The sequence below is a fragment of the Eschrichtius robustus genome, chromosome 1 (genome assembly GCF_028021215.1).
Source record: "Eschrichtius robustus isolate mEscRob2 chromosome 1, mEscRob2.pri, whole genome shotgun sequence".
NCBI lineage: Eukaryota > Metazoa > Chordata > Mammalia > Artiodactyla > Eschrichtiidae > Eschrichtius > Eschrichtius robustus.
Window position 1 is genome coordinate 18,824,027 of NC_090824.1, and position 17,655 is coordinate 18,841,681.

The following is a 17,655-nucleotide window of genomic DNA, read 5'->3' on the forward strand; positions in this document are numbered from 1 at the left end:
TAAGGCCTGGGTTCGAATCTTAACTTTGATAATTATCAGCTATGGGATTCTGGACAAGTAACCAACTCCTGGAGTCAAATTTCCTCATTATAATTCTAGGTAGTGGGTTTTACTATCTTTTCCCATGATGAGGACAATGAGACAGGTAAAACACTCTGTACCTGTCTCAAAGTAAGTGGTGATGATGATGATGATGGTGAAGATTATGGCTTAAGAGCAATATAATATGTATGATTTATATAGTGTCTATTCTTCAGTTATTACTTTCAGCCTATTATAGAAATTCGCCCAACAAACTTGTATTTCTCTCATGGATCACTTAAACGAAAGGCAATGTGACCATGTGACAGACTCATTTTGATCTCCAACTTGGTTATAGTAGTTTGCTTGCCAGTTTATGTAGTTTAAAGCTTACTACTTACGTAAGTACATTAGTTATCTTTTTCTGCTACTAATACCTCCAAAACGTAGTGGCTTAAGACAAAAAAAACTTTACTATCTCCGGATTCTGTGTATCCTCTGGGCAATTCTTTTGGTCTGGGCTAAGTCATGCCATCTTTCTGGGCAGACAGTGATTGGGCTTGTTAGTCTAGCATGTTCTCTTTCACAGGTGAGAAGTTGGCATGATGTCACCTTGGACCACAGCATTGACTTGCCTATGTGTCTTTCATTATCCAGCAAGCTATCTTGGGCTCATTTACATGGTCGTGGTTACAGAGTTCAAAGAGAGAGCAAATCCCAATGTAGAAGCACTTTCAAGTCCTACTTTTGCTATTTTTTCTAATGACTTCTTGGACAAAGCAAGTCACATGGCCAAGTCCGGATTTAGAGAGTAGAAAAATACATAAGCTTCACCATTAGCTTGGAGGAGTTGAAAGATCAAGGGTTTTATCCATACAGGTGTTGGAGGAATTTGTAGTCATTGTAACCATTGTAGTACTGCAATCTACCACATTCTATTGAATGTGGTACTCACTATTCACTGCTAAAACTGACCATAATCCCCTTCAAAATCGACTGTTCTATGCCTTCAGCATCCATGAATACAGTGGCTTGCTCATGGTAGTTGTTGATTACTTTTAACTGAGAAAGGAAGAATCTAAGCTTCATCTAGTCATTCTTCCTTTATAATTCAGTTTTAATTAAAAAACTTAAACTTTATTAACTTTAAGGTACAAAATATGAGTCTTATTTAAGTACATAGAAAGACTGTTGCGTAGAAAAAGGCATTACTTTTATTTTAAAAGGCTTGACATTTGCTCTCTAACAAGTCATTTAAACTCACTGCATCTGGTTGCAAAATAAAAATGGAAACTAATTTGATTTTTCTCACCTGTGAGACAAATGAGACAATATATGCGAGAACTGCAGCATCAGTTATAATGTGAGACAAAATATCTTAATAATATATAACCAAACAAGCAATGTCTTTGAATTTAATTGTTTTAAAAATGAAACCTTGTTTATCTAGTTTTCTATCTCCACGTGCATTTAAAGGCTTGTAATAAAAGCCAGTTACCTTTTGATTAATTGCATTATAAATATGGAGCCAGTATGTGTCAGGCACAGTTTAGGTACATACTCAACAGTTTTAATAGCATGAATTTTCCTTGAGTCTTCTAATTTTTTTGTTCTCCGGGGACTTAAAAGAAGCATCAATGTAACATTGATTCTTAACTAGGATGAATTTGCCCCCCAGGGTACATTTGACAATGACTAGAAACATTTTTGGTTATTGTAACTTGGAGAGGTTGAGTGCTGGCAACTAGTGAGTGAGGTCGGAGATGCTGCTGAACATCCTGCAGTGCACAGAGCGGTCCCTCCGACTCGCCAACGAAGAGTTACTCAGCCCAATATGTCAGTAGTGCCAAGGCTGAGGAACCCTGCTTAGCTGAGTGAAGAATTTACTGTGAGGTCATTATTTTATAGAGAAAGCAGTTGATGTTGAGCATGATGATGGCAGTGCTACAGAGGACGAGATGGAGAGGGGCTTCTTTTCTATTCCTTTTCTCCAGAAGTGGCTACCCTTCCACAAAGGACAGGATGGGAAGGGGCAATCTCAAATCTTTTTACCCATCGAGTGAACCCCTGCCCTTCTGGTATTTCCCAGGGCTCACTTATCATCTCAGTGGTCTCCTCCCTGTCCAGCTTTACACTAGCATTTTCTTACTGTTGTTTTCTTGAAGCATTATCTGAGCAACTGACTGGGTCTTTAAAATTGATGAGGTACCATCAGCAATTTCCATTTTTATGAAGGGAGCAGAGGCGAGGGGGAGTTGAGTTCTGGAGTGTGTTTGGGAGGTGTTTGTTTTGACTGTCTGTGGCTGCATACCAGCCTGAGGGAGTCACAAATGTCACTGTTGTGCAATGGTATAATTTTCCTGCCGCTCCAAAGAGTCTTCTGTGTTAATCTCCTGGCGTGTCTGGCGACTTTCAAAATAGAAGTTAAAGGCAATTCCATGGAGCAGTGAAAAAAGATTCAAAGTCCCCATTCGTATTTGTGAGGGCAGAGAAAATTGCTCTGTGCAGTTGGCCCTTTTCATTATTGAGAACATAGAGCAGCTCGGCTTTCACCAGGGCTAATTGATTTTCACAGCTGGTGCAAGAAAGTCTAAGGATGGTATGAAACTTAAAAAGTCCCTTTGTCCAGACACTGAAGCTCATGGGTTCTGCACGGACTTAAAATTTGGGCTTCAAGAAGAGATGCTGAAATCTTCCGAAATAACCTTGGGCACCAACCGGAAAAGAGTTACTTGTTCATAGAATGCATGGTGTGAGTGGGTTATGGCCTGCCATATGGCATCCCTTCAAATTCATTATTTTTCCCTTTACATTAATTATGTTATGTGGCACAAACCTGATTTCACCCCTGGTACCAAATAATTCCCCCATTTAATATGACATGTTAGATGATGTTATGCCTGCCTTTGCCTTATGGATGACAGAAGACAGTAACTACTGACTAGAGGTCAGTATCATAGGTGTCTCCATCATAGGCTTTTTGTTTTCTAACTGAATTTCTCTACTTTATGGGCTAATTGGTTTATGTACTCCTTATTATGAAAAGATGGAAAGGCAGTGGGAATCTGAGGCAGAGCTTCTATACAGAAGCAACAAAACAAGGATGTAGTTACTAGAACTGGGATAAAAGGGGAGGATTTGATCACACGGAATGTCAGTGTCCTAATGGCCTGAGCATCTTAGGAGAGGTAGCACAGTGCAGTAAAAAGCATGGGCATCAGGTCAGATCATTCTGGCTTCCATTCTGAATTTGGCCACTGAGAAGTCAAGGGATCTCAGATGAGTTCCGTTAGTTAGGGTTGTGAGATATAAAATGAATGTAAAAGGGCCAGGGATGTCATAGCACTCAGCATGCTCTCTCCTTCCTCTTCCAGTTGCCTCCCTGGAAGTTAGGTTCAAAGTCTGAGTCTTGCTGATCAAAGCCTGAGTCTTGCTGATCAAAGCCTACTTGATATTGAGTCTTGAACCATGATGTAGACCTTCTTGTATTTTCGGCAACAACAGAATTGGTCTTATATTTTGGGATGCAACTGGAGAATGTCTATAAAACACAAGAAGTTGTGGAAAAATACATCACTAAATCCAGTAAAGACTATTACCTGAAGCAGCAGTCAACAAACATTTGACCAGGGTCCACTTATACAGAGGCAGAGAACCAGTTGCCTTTCTTCAACATATTTTCACCTTCTCTTTGAAAAAAAATAAAGTGATGACATGTAGTTTAAAAGGAAAAAAGTAAACTATTTCTCGTGGCACATGAGCATTGCATACTATTTACTTCATAAACTAAAGAAGACGTTTAGTTATGTACTGTCATGCTAGATGACAATGTTCATAAAATTACCTACACATTAGACTTGACTCCATATTAAAGTTATTTAAAATCACATTTTTTTGGCAAGTTATCCCCAACAAAGTATAAACTCATAAGCACCCTGGGTGTTGACAGGTAGTAAATTTATATCTACTTTGATATACAAACATATATAAGGAATAAGAGTGGGGGATATTTGCAGTGCATACTGTCTTAAAGTCTAGTTATTGGAAAAACAGTGATCAAAAATAGTGATGACAGATATTTATCAGTACACAATTTAGTGTTATCTATGGACTCACAATAAGCAAAATAAATAGTGATAACACTGAAGGAAGATTATTTTTAAATTAAAAGGAAAAATATCAATAATTGAACTCCACGCATTGCTAATGTGTATTGACAGGAAACATTCTTATTGAAAATTGCCAACTTTTAAAACTTTATGGATATGCTTGCATAGTAGGAACTTCATAGCATTGTGCAGCAGACAGAATTAATAGTAAAATACTAGTTGTAGTTGCTATTAAACTGCACTGATGTGCAGCTATGCCTATTTTGCAGTGAGACCCAAAATGCTTCCTTATTTGGTATCCCTGTTAAGTAACTATGATATCCTATCATTTTCCTTTAAAATACTTTAATACTTTAGATAAAATTACATATTAAAGTTGTATAACTTCCTATAGTTAACTGTCAGGTGAAAGTCTTAAAAACAGTAGAATCTGCACAGAATTGTAACAATTACATTTTTAGCTATTATGATTCAGATATTTTTGTTATACTTTTGTGCTATCCACTTTGTTTCATTCATTTACAATTAAACTCATAACTTAAGAATTATTGACATGTTGTTTATATAAATACTTTAAAAACGGAAACTGCTTAATTTAGTCAAAATGTAAATTTGACATTTCTAACTACAAACTCAGAGCATATTGTTCAGATGTTCTCAGTTCCATTTCAGTTCCATTTGGCTTTAAAAAGAAAGAGAATTCACACCTGATAAACAAGCAGTGAAATCCAGACATATTCAACTTGTATAATTGGACTCTATAATCTAAATAGGCAATGTCTAAATTGATACATTAATGTAATTTATCACTATAAGTGTTTGTTGAATTGCATAGAAATCTATCTTTGAGGGGCTGCTAATTGTACCTGTTCCATCATGGAAATATATTCTGATATTTTTATTTGATTTCATAGATTAATCCACTTTCTCCATTTTTTAAAGGATTTTATATATTTTAAGTAGGAAATATTTGAAGATAATATCATATTCTTGACTTTTTTAATTAAAGAAATGCCTAGCCCCTTGTGTTCAGAATGAATCTGTATGTTAGATATATTTTCTGAGTCTGGGGTATATTTGTGCTCTGTGACTCCTTATCCTTTGAGAACAGGGAACAAAATGTTTTCTGAATATGAACAGGATTGCAGCCACCCTAATGTGACTGAGACTTTATCTTGAATCTCAGCTCAAATCCTTCCCATTGGTAATGGGCACTTCTGGAGGCTTCTGTAAATGTCCTATTAATAAACCAAATGTCTCTTAAAAAATTGCAGACTGCTCTTTACAAGTCCCTGCATGTACTCCTTACTGAAAATCCTGGCAGTATTCATTCACAATATTTACCAACAGACATCAAAAATAAAAGAAGAAGTGAATTAAATTATCACTCTGTTCCAACTCTTACACTCTTGCCACAATTGATACAATTTACAGTGGATGCTTTCTTTCAGGCTTTTCTAGATTCGGATCTAGACTGTAGACTTGAATTTGAAGAGGCTGCCACAGCAGAATCACCTTTGTTTTAACTTTATCTGTCCTCTCTTGAGTTTTTGTCTTGAAACAGCGTTGTAAGAAATAGTAACTAAACAACGGTGGGAGAGGACGCTACTTTTTCCCACTGACATTTACTTTCTGTCTTTTTAGTCACGTATTCATTTATTCAATAAACATGTGTTGAGTATCAGCTATGTTCTAGGCACTTTGGATACATGCATGAACAGTTGCCTTCATAGAACTTACTTTCTAAAGGGTCCTGACAGACAAAAGGTATCAAACATCATACATAAGTAAATTAAATAACTTGTACAGTGATCATACTGCAGGAAAAGAGAAAGTAGAGCAGAGTAAAGGACAAGAGTGTTGGACAGGTGAAGGAGGGGTAGGTTACACCATTAAATAATACATGGTCAGAGCAGGGATTAAAAAATAACTTAATGGAGATGAGGCAATTTGCTAAGCAAATAACTGGCAGACATGGGACTTAGGATAAGAGAGTAGCAAGTGCAAAATCCCGATGGTTAAATCTGCCTTTTACTTTCATTAACTTCCACTGATTTACTCCATAAGCATTCATTGCCCAACTAAGAGATTGCAACTCTGTAAAATTGACCTCAAGAAAAGGAGAAACACTGTACACATAGAGGATAAAATATTTAATTTCAGATAGAACAAAATTAAAATAACTTGGAGAAGGCAGCATGGCACTGAGGAAATTATGTCCATAATATCACTGTTCACTGCTACATCCACCAGTTCCTAAGACAGTTCTTGGTACTTAGAAGTACTTAATAAATATTTGTGAAATTAAATATTAAATGATCTGTTATGTAAGATCCTTCGTGATCCGGCCCCAACCCCAATTTTACTTTTTCTGTAAAATGCCCTAGATCCCAAATTGGTTTTTTTTTAAATTTCCTTCTTTATTTCCACTTTAGGCAGTACATTTAAACTTCTACTTTCTTTTTCTCTTCTGTAAGATAAAGATGATGTTAATAATATTATATATCTCGAAGAGTTCTCATAAAATTGAAATAATTTACTACATCTTTGGTACTTAAAATTTTCCTGGCCCGTAAGTAATGCTACATAAGCTTTGACTCTCATTACTCTTTGTTTCCCCTTGTAGAACTTAAAGTTATGTAAGTATTTGACTGTGGTATTTCTGTCTCCTTCATAGCTTGTTGTTTACAGTTTGAGGGCAGGTTCTAGATCAGAATTTAGGTCATAACTCAACTATGTATTCAACATAGTATCTTGAAAATACTAGTGATTCAGTACAGGAAGAAGGCTTATAGTATACATGTGTACATCCATCAGAACATCCACTGAAATATTACTTCACTAGAGCCTCATCTGTAAAAGTCCTGTTTATCCATTCACTCATTCAGCAAAGGTACAGGCAATGGGAGTTGTTTGCCGTATTCATTAGTAGAACTGTCTTCATTGTGTTATTCTACAGTATTGTGAGTCTGTGTTTGAAACTTTAAAATGTCTTATCCCATCCTCTCGCTATGATTCACCTGGCTAATAAATAATCAGTCCTGGTGAAGAAAGCATAAGAAATTGTGTGGGAAAAGGGTTGAGCATTCAAAGTGCAGGGATTCAGTTGGCCACGTTCCATCTTTAAGACAGAGCTCTACAGGGAAGAAGCAGAGGTGCCCTCCCATTCTAGTTCTTGTGAAACTACCCCAGCTGTGGAAATCTGAGGGCAGAACAATTCTTTCACAAAAGAGAGGCCTATATTTGGAAAGAATTTCTTTCCTAACTATACGTAGCAAAACACCAACAATCATAAAACCTACTACTTAGTGAAAAACATTGGGTTTATGACTAATCAATCAGTCAACACTGATTTATTGAAAACTCACTGCATGTTCAGTCTTCTAGATGCTCGATGGGAGAGAAAAACAATGTATTTATTATTTTCCTTATTTATGGATGCCACATTTCATTTTAAAATGTAATATGAGGCAGCCTGTGAGAGTACTAGTTTTAAATAAATGCAATGAGCATAAAAATAAGACTAAAACAGTAGGTAAGAATAATAAAATTACATGCAATATAATTCTGGACAGATGCTAGTCATGGACTATTAATTTGATTTTCTAGCAGCCAGAACAAAGAATAAACAGCCAGAGAAAAGAAGACTTAGAAATGTCGTGGTAGCCATGCTTTTGAAGACAAAACTTAAAGAAAACCCATGAGAACAAGTGTTTTATTCAATTCTGTAGTCTCTGTACCAAACACCACATTTATTGAGCACAAGTAGGTATTCCATAAATAGAGTTAGTAGGGGGTTTATTTTTAAATTTGACATTAAATTGCATGTATTACACCTTTAAACAAATAACCTATATAAGAAGATGAAATAGCATGAAATCAGAACTGTCTCAAAAAATCCACTACATATTGTCAGTATTATTGCTTCCTTCAGAAAACTTAATGCACTTAAATGAAATGAGATTGACAAAATAGTATTCACTCAATTTTAGCGGCTTCGATTTCTTATTTATAATATTTTAAAGAAATATTCCACTTCAAAGCCCAGACATAGGGTCTTAACCCATCTTATGAGCAGTATTTTAAAGTAAATAACTAACTCCTTTTTATTTTCCTAATAGATAAACTCTGCTCCTCCATTTCTTCTAAGATGTAGCACAATTTAAAGTTTCATGAATGCTAATGAAGAGCCAAGGATAAATCTAATTAAATTTTGTGCCAGTGTAGCTTTCTAATAATTGCCTTTAATTTGAAAATTAAAAAAAAAAAAAATCTCTCTTTCTCTCTTTGATGAACCAAATCACAGCACAGTAACTTATCTGCCAACACACAATATCAGGAATAACTGAATTTTCTGGAGCTTACCATTTCACTCTCCTTTTATCCTGGAGATGACTGGATAAATACACCCTGCTGGCTTAATAATTTATATTAAAACTCAGAAAGGGATTCTGAAATGGCCAAATCACACTACCACAACAAAGGTAAGGTTACAAAAACTCAACATCCAAATCCCGTGCCAGTGGACCTCTGATAAGGGGCCTTTCATTCTAAATAGGGTTAAGTGAGCATTGCTGTGTTTTTTAAAACTTTCTCTTTCGGACGACTAGGGGAATGCCACCTGGAATACATTATAAAGGTTAACATAAAAAGCATCCAGAGACAGGGAAAGAGGCCTTCTGCCTCACCTCCTTTCCTGCTTTCCCTGACCAAACAGCTGAGAATGTTGATCTTCTGAAAAAAAAAAAATCTGATCAAAACCTATTCACTAAAATTGATAAAATGCTCCATTACCTCAGGATCAAAGAGAAGTCAAGAATAAATTACACCGAAGGGGACCTGGAGAGCCCATTGAAACCCATCAACAGGCAGGCGAGTGACAGACCAGGAAGCAATTGTAGAGCCATCAGCCTAACTGCCTGTGAAATCTACCCTGGACCCATGCTCTGCCACCCGGAGAATATCATCTCTCGATGAGAGCACCTGGGACCTGTCAGTCATCCAAGCCCAGAGCATTAAGACTTACATTATAATTGTCTCCACTTCATAGCCTTAGTTGTCAATGAACTGGAAAAGTACTAGACTCAAAAACAATTTGCGTTTTAAAGGACTCCAGGAAACAAAAAATTATGTGATTTCTTATGGTTGTTAAGATAGACATGCAGAACAAGTTGTATTGAAACTTACTAACAATGATATATTTTGTTTTTAATGGTCATTCCTAAAATACTATCCAAATTATGACCCTCAATATTGCTAGGTAACTATACCATAGGGACATTTTCTATATACACAAATGATTTTTACCATCATTTTTCTGATTTAACAACATATTTTGCTTAAATCACAAACCAAAAATTCATTAACTTTTGAATGAATCTTAAAGAAGTTATACAATTTATTGATAAAGACACAAGTCCATTAGCAAAACAGTTCATTTTGTTTTATTAGTATTACATTTTTCCACTGTAGTTTGTCCATTTTTTTAAAATGCTGTCCGTTTTAGGGGCTTTATTCTAACAGTGATGTAATGTTAAACCCTAATGACTAATCTTGAAAAGAGTACAACCTATTATTAAATTAACAGCTTCACCAAACCTTCTTTTAATAAAAATGAACGCTATCCCCCAGAATAGTTAGAGGCCTAAATGACTGAGTTTTGAATGTGATAGCACATGGCTGGTTTGCAACCAAGGGTTTAAAGTTGCCCTTTACAGTTGAGTTGACTTTTGGAAACATCTGTGGATGTATTTGATTATTGATGAATCACAGCTTACAATTTCATAGCACTTTATAATTTAGAAAATGTTTTCACATATGCCGTACCATTGGATCTTCATAATAACTCTATGAGACAGATAATCATGGTGTTATTTTCTTCATATGTGGCCCTTTCTTTATATGCAAACTGTAGCTCATGGAAATCAGAGATAGTAACTGTTCCTGAACACAACCACACTCCTGGTCAGTGGTAAACCTGGAGCTTGTGTCAGGGCCTTTATGTTCTAAAGCCTCTGTTCTTTCTACTCTGTCTTGCAGACCTTACCAAGTAAAGCAGATGTACCACTGTTGTCAAAATGTAGGCAATTGTCTATTTGCCTAATGTGCTTGAATAGCTTCATCATCTAACGCCTACCTATTGCTACTATTTATTAGTTTCATATAGCTATGTAAAATATTTTTAATTGTGGTTTGGTCAATCTTAACCGTGTTCAAAAGCAGCCTATATCTCAGCCTCATGAGAATTGCACATGATATTTCAAGATCAATGAAAGTTTTATGGTACCTGTTATTGTTTTTCTCCCCATTCTCTATTTGTTCAGCAGAAATACAAATACTATGTATGTGTCATATTTTGCCAGTAGCGTGCAGTCTAATCCTGTTAATGACAAGAACTTGCTTGTTAAATCAATTTAAAGTACACTTTTGACACAGATGTAGTTTTTCTTCAAGGATTTGCCATCTTTTTTTCTTTGTGTCTTAGCCAAAATTTGGTATTAGCAGTTTGTCTTTGATTCTTATCTTCCTTTCAGGAATAACCATCTCCTTATACCTATAATAACCTTGCCTTTGCCAAAATTCCAGAACGATTATGCCACTGGTGTTCAAAAAAATACCATCTATTGAATTTCTCCTGGGTTCAGCCAGCTGGGTTCAGACACAATTCCCTGACTCAAATCATACCCAAACAGATTTAGCTGTCCTGTGTTTCACTTCCTCACATCCTGTTGTCCCAACCCTGCTACTCAGGTTATTCTCAACCTGGAGCAACATTTCTTAAGCAGTATTTCTATAGCGGCACTTTGCATTCTCTTTCCTCTCAATTCATATTTACCATGTTTTTGTGATTTATGATATGAAAGGATTTGTTAGTTTTTTATATTACCCAGCAACTTCATATAGAAGAATTTTGGCTGCAAAATTATATCCTTTCCTCCTAAAAATACTTTCACTTTGCAATTTTTTTGCAAATAATTTATTTTTATACTTAATCTAACTTCAGAATTTTAAATACTATACAATACAAAATGACAATAGGAGAGAGGATTTTGTTTGGCTGGACTCAAATATTGAGATTTTCCTGTTTAGAAAGAGTGTGGTCCAGTTGCTTGAATGGAAACACCATATTTGAAACTATGGATGAAGCCATTGACGTTTCCTCACAGAATGGCTTTCAGTGATTGTTATGGTTCCGTCAGTGACAAAAGCCATTTTATGTATTTCAGCAGAATTATGTAGTCCCAGGTCAGATGGTTTAAACAGTAAGATTTTAAAATGGAAGCTAAATAGAATTTCTCTTCCAGAGCTAGAGAACTTTGGAAAGTTTATACTAAGGCAAAGTCCATATTGGAAAGGTGTTTCTTCATATAAGGTGTAATTGATGAGAATAAACAGATATTGGATGGGATCTCTGGAGACAGGCAGTATTCCTACCCAATAAAAGAAATATTGCTGATACTGCGTGGCATTTAACCTCTGTTTTACTTCACCACAATCAGAAGCTCCCTGCTTCATTGTTGAACAATTCCCTGTTGAGCCCAATTGGACCTCCTTCAACATCTCAACCTGTAATCCCACTTCTGTCAAATGGAGTAACAGATAATGAATTGATTCCTTCCTCCACCAAAAACGTCTTTACAGTGAGCAGAAGTATTGGTTCTCAGCCACCTAACCCCATTCCCCCCACCCCATATTATTTTTTCTTTGGTCAATACAGTTTAACAGTCTTCCAAGTAAAAATGTTCTGGGTGTCCTGAAACCACCCAAGGAATTCAAGTTAAAAATCCATTATTTAAAAGGAAGAAGGAAGCTGAAGAGAAAGTAATGTGGAACTTTCTAGTAGGTGGCATTAAATATGAGGAGCTGTGTTGGAGCATAGTGGAATTTTATTGCTCCTTAAATCACAAGAGCGATAGATGCTTTCTCAGCCTGCTCATAAAGGTAGTCTCACACAAAATGCTAATTTTCCATGGGTTCTCCCATACTAGGAATGCCAGTAATGCTTGATCAGCTAATTTAGGGCCAAGTGTATTTCAATCAAGAGAATAGTGATGGAATATCGGAAAAAAAAATTTTTTTTTTCTTCTTTCTTTCTCCATAACATTGTTGGCTTTATCCACAAAGCACATTAAAATTACTCACTGAATCTTGAGAAATAAGCAAATCAGGCATAAGTAATGCTTTTTGGGTGGTAGGAGGAGGGGAGAGAGGAAGGGAAGGCTGAGAACACTGAAACTCTACCCCTCCAAATAATAAATGAAGGACTTCCTCTCTTCCGCAGAGCCATGGCTTTCTCTCACGCCCCATTTCCTTGCAGCTAGTAAACCCTAATGAGATAGCAGTGCTTGTGCACTTTTGTGTTATACAGCTGTCCTTTTTCACTTTGACTCCTCCAGTGACTAATTTGTCACTCTCATTACATGCACTCACTCCTTCCCCTCCTCCCCCTTTTCATTTTGTCATTCATTCTCATTCCTGTGATCCCATTATTGATCTCTCTCTCTCTCTCTCTCTCTCTCTCTCTCTCACCCCGGATAAAGAAAGCAGAACATTTGCCCTCCATTATCATCACCTGAGAGAGGCTGCTACTTGAGTGACAGAAAAAAAAAAGGGTAAGGGGATGTCATAATGCTTCTTGGGTTTGAAAAGTCAATCCAACAAGTTAATAGCAGGCGTACACCATGGAACCTATTGAATGATAATAGTGGTATTCTAATTGTAGGATTTCCCTTTTTCTACCTCCATCCCAAATTAGTTGGTGTGACAGTAACTGCAGTTGGTGTAACTAATGATGTTTTTTAGAGGTGCTCACTTTCAACATCTATACGCAGATTCAACATGACTGTGCCAGACTCATAGAGATTTCTGGCAGCTTTTTTGGAAGAAAAAATAAAATAAAAAGGCAGTGCTATGTGAAACTTCTCCAATCAAAAGTCAGAAGAGTGACTTGAGTGAAATGCTTGATAAAGAACAGAAAGAAATTTAATATCGGCACATAACTTGCAACCACTTTTTTTTACCTTAAGATTCAAAACAGTGGGAAGTAGACTGCTATCTAAGTTTTAAAACTCATGAGTAGTTTATTAGAAATTTAATCCATCTGTTTATGATTCATTGACACTGTGCTCATCAAAATAGTGTTTGCTCAGGGTGATAGTGGATTGAAGAAGACTTCAAAGATGTTTTTAATTTTTTTTTACTAGGAATTTAAGGGTTGCCAAGAGTAAAAACAACCTACACTATGCAAATTCTTAGTTTGCTCCCAGCTACAACATTGAAAGTAACTCTGCTCTAAGAATGTCAGACCCGATGCATTTACTCAGGCTTCTTTCTTCCTTGTGCGGTTGATAGGATTGTTTATGTGAACTAGAAAACTTTCCATTCCCTTCCATAACTATGACCCAAAAGGGGTAAAATGCTATTTCATCACTTGAACATTTTGAAGATGGAATTAGGTCTGGCCTTTCTTAGTGGCCAGAATTTATTTTGTTCTCTCTTCAAAGAAAGCATTTGGCAGGAACTAATGTACAGAAAAGACAAAAAAGACAGACATTAAACACTACAAGATGTGAATTGAATGGTTAGAGGGTAATTTGCAGATCTTGCTGACAAGAGATACACGTGATAGTGGGAAACAGCAGAGAGGTTTAGATTAGCTGTGTGATGAAGGTGATGCCTGAGAGGGTGAAAGTAGAGGCTTTGCAAACTTTTCCTTTTGTCTTTTCAAGGACACGTTGAAATTGGGGTTCTTGGGCTGTGGTTCTCACAGTTTAGGGATATCCTACTGTTCTGTAATGCAAGAACACCCAATCTTAATAAAACTGAAGGAAATAATTGCTTTGAATGAGACAGAAATTAGGAATAGGAGAATAAATTCATATTTTAAAAATATCACATTATCATTAAAAAAGTACCAATGATAAATAGACCAGTTTATTTTGTTATCTCTGATACTTTCATAGACAGTGATTTGAAGATCATCTGTCCTTTGAGAATTTGCTTCCTAATCTCAAATCAGCCCCAACTCAGTGGCAGTAGGAATTTCTGTCCCATTGAAGATAATTGTCCCTGGTGGACTAGAATGCTTTAGAATGACGCAGTGTTGAAGCCTTGCTTTTCATATTGTTTTCCCCCAAAGCTGTAGTGATATTTGCAGAACCACAAGAACTGAGACTGGTTTTGTCTAAATCACCATCTTCACTTGCTGACCTATATGGTTAGCCACCTAACATGAAAGATCTGACATCAGATCTTGCTCTCATAAAATCAAATTTTACATGGTAATCAGAGGGATCTTTTTCCTACTTATATCAGCTTTACTGAGATATAACTCGCATACCATAAAAGCCACTCCTTTAAAGTTACATTTCAGTGTTTCTAGTGTATTAGCAGAGTTATGCAACAATAACCTTTCGTCCTCAAAACGTCTCATGCATTTACTGCTTTTGGACTTTTTACATAAATGGAATCATACAATATGTGGTCTTTTATGATTGGCTTCTTTTTTTTAGCGTAACGTTTTCAAGATCCACGCATGCTGTAGCTTGTATTAGTATTTCATTCCTTTCTATTGCTGAATAATATTCCACATTTGCTTATCCATTCATTAGTTGATGGACTTTTGGGTTGTTTTCACTCTTTGGCTTTTATGAATAATGCTGCTATAAACATTTATATAAAAGATTTGTTTGGATATTTGTTTTCATGTCTCTTGAGTAGATATTTAGGAGTACACTTGCTGGGTAATATGGTAACACTATGTTTAGGACATTGAGGAACTGCCAAACTATTTTCCAAAGAGATTGCATCACTTTATATTTCTGTCAGTAATATGAGGGTTCTGATATCTCCACATCCATGCAGCACTTGTTAGTGTCCCACTTTTTAATTATAGCCATACAAGTGAATGTGAAGTGGTATTTTATTGTAGTTTGAATTTGCATTTCCCTAATGACTAATGGTGTTGAGCATCTCTTTATGTGCTCATTGACATTTGTACATACCCTTCGGAGAAGAGTATTCAAATCCTTTTCTATTTTTAAAAGTTGGATATTTGTTTTTTATTGTTGTTGTAAGAGTTTTAAAAAATATTTTCTGGATAATAGCCCCTTCTCAGATAGATGATTTGCAAATATTTTCTCCTATCCTGTGAGTTCTTTTCACTCTTTAAAATAGTGTCATTTGGAACACAAAAATTTTTAATTTTGATGAAGGCCAAATTGCCTTTTTTTTTTTTTTCTTTTATTTCTATGATTTGGGTCACATCAAGGAAACCATTGCCTAAATAAAGATCATGAATCTTTACTCTTATGTTTACTTTTAATAGTTATATACTTTCAACTCTTACATATAGGGTTTTGAACAATTTTGAATTAATTTTTGTCTAGGTAAGTGTCCAACTTTATTCTTTTTCCTGTGGATATTCAGTTGTACAGAACTATTTGTTGCTAAGACTATGCTTTAGACATTCTTGTCTGAAATCAATTGACCAAAAATGAGAAGCTTTATCTCTGTACTCTCATTCCTATTCCATTGATCTATATCTCTGTATTTATGACAGTATCATATTGTCTTTATTGTAGCTTTGTAGTGAGTTTTCAAATCGCAAAGTATGAGTCCTACAACTTTGCTTTTTGTTCTTCTTCCAGATTGTGTCAGCTATTCCGGATTCCTTGCACTTCTATGTAAATTTTAGGATCAACTAAAAAGGCAGGATGGATTTTGAGAGGGGATTATTGTTGAATTTGTAGATCAATTTTTTTAGAGTATTGCCATCTTAACAATATTAAATTTTCTAATTCATGAATACAGAATGCCTATCTATTTAACTAGGTCACCTTGAGTTTCTTGCAGTGATGTTTTAGAGTTTCCTGTGTATGAACCTTTTACTTCTTTTGTTAAGTTTATTCCTAAGAATTTTATTATTTTTGATACTATTGTAAATGTTTTTTTTTCTTAATTTTATTTTCACATTATCATTGCTAATGTAGAGAAATACAGTTTACTTTGCATATTAACCTTATATCATGCAAACATGCTGAACAGTTTAGTAGCTATAATAGTTTTTTTTGAATTCCTTAAGATTTTCTACATCCAGTATTATGCTATATGTGAAGAGGAAAAATTTTATATGTTCTTTATTTTCCATTTTAGATGGCTTTCATTTCTGTTTCTTGCCTGATTCTCTTGGCTAAAACTTCCAGTGCAGTTTTGCAAAGTGGTGAGAATGGACATCTCTGTCTTATTCTTGAGCATGGCAAGACAGCTGTCAATCTTTCACCATTATGATGCAAGCTGTGAGTTTTTCATAGATTGCTTTTTTCAGAGAGTTTCCTTTCCATTTCTAGATATTTTTAGTGTTTTTTTATCATGAAAGGTCATTATTGTTCGTAAGATGATTTTCTGTATCTATTATCATGTGGTTTTGCCATTTATTATATAAACATGGTGTTTTATATTGATTGGTTTTATATGCTGAACCAACTTGCATTCCTGGGATAAATCTCAGTTGGTCATGCTATGATCTTTTTTATATATTGCTGGATTTAGTTTGCTAGTATTTTGTTGAGGAACTTATGTCTATAAGAGATATTGGTTTCTTTTTCTGTCTTTGCTTTGATATCAAAATAATATTGGCCCCATGGAATGCAATGGGAAGTGTTTCTTCCTCTTCTGGTGTTTGAAATGGCTTGTGAAGAACTGATGTCAATTTTTCCTTAAATGGTTTTTGTAATTTGCCTTAGAAGCTTTTTGAGCCTGGGCTTTTCTTTGAGGGAAATTTATTGAATGTTAATTCAGTCTTTATAGTTGTTATATGTCTATGCTTATTTTAAAATTATTCTTGAATGAGTTGTGGTCCTTTGTGTCTTTCTAAGAATGAATCAATTTCATCTAATTTATCTAATTTTTGGCACATGTTTGTTCATAATATTTTCTTATAATCTTCTATATTTCTCTAAAGTCTGTAGTAATGTATCCTCATTCATTCTTAATTTTATTAATTTGTTCAATCTCCCTTTTTTTCATGGTTAGTCAATCTAAAATTTCATCAACTTTGTTGATCCTGTCAAAGAACAAATTTTTAGTTTTCTTGATTACTCTCTATCATTTTTCTGTTATCTACTTCATTTATTTCCATTATGATCTTTATTATTTTCTCGTTTATACCTTTCTGGGATTAGTGTCATATTCCCAGCTTCTTGAATATTCAAATGGATATTCAAATGGATATCATTCAAATGGATCTCTATAGGGAACTTTTAAAGGATAATCATGAAGATGAATAAAGAATGAATGTGTAGAAATCTCACTGTCAACTCTGTTTGCACCAATTCTTTTTACAATAATGCTGGATAGCGTGGAAAGTTAACCATACCGTAGTCAGCAATTAAAATGGAAAGAGCTAAAGGTCATGAGTTTTTGGTAGATGGAATACTGTGAAGATTTTTAAAGAATTAGGTCTTATAGCGTCTGTTTTTTTTTTTTTTTTTTTTTGACTAGAAATATGTACTCTGAAAAGACCTAT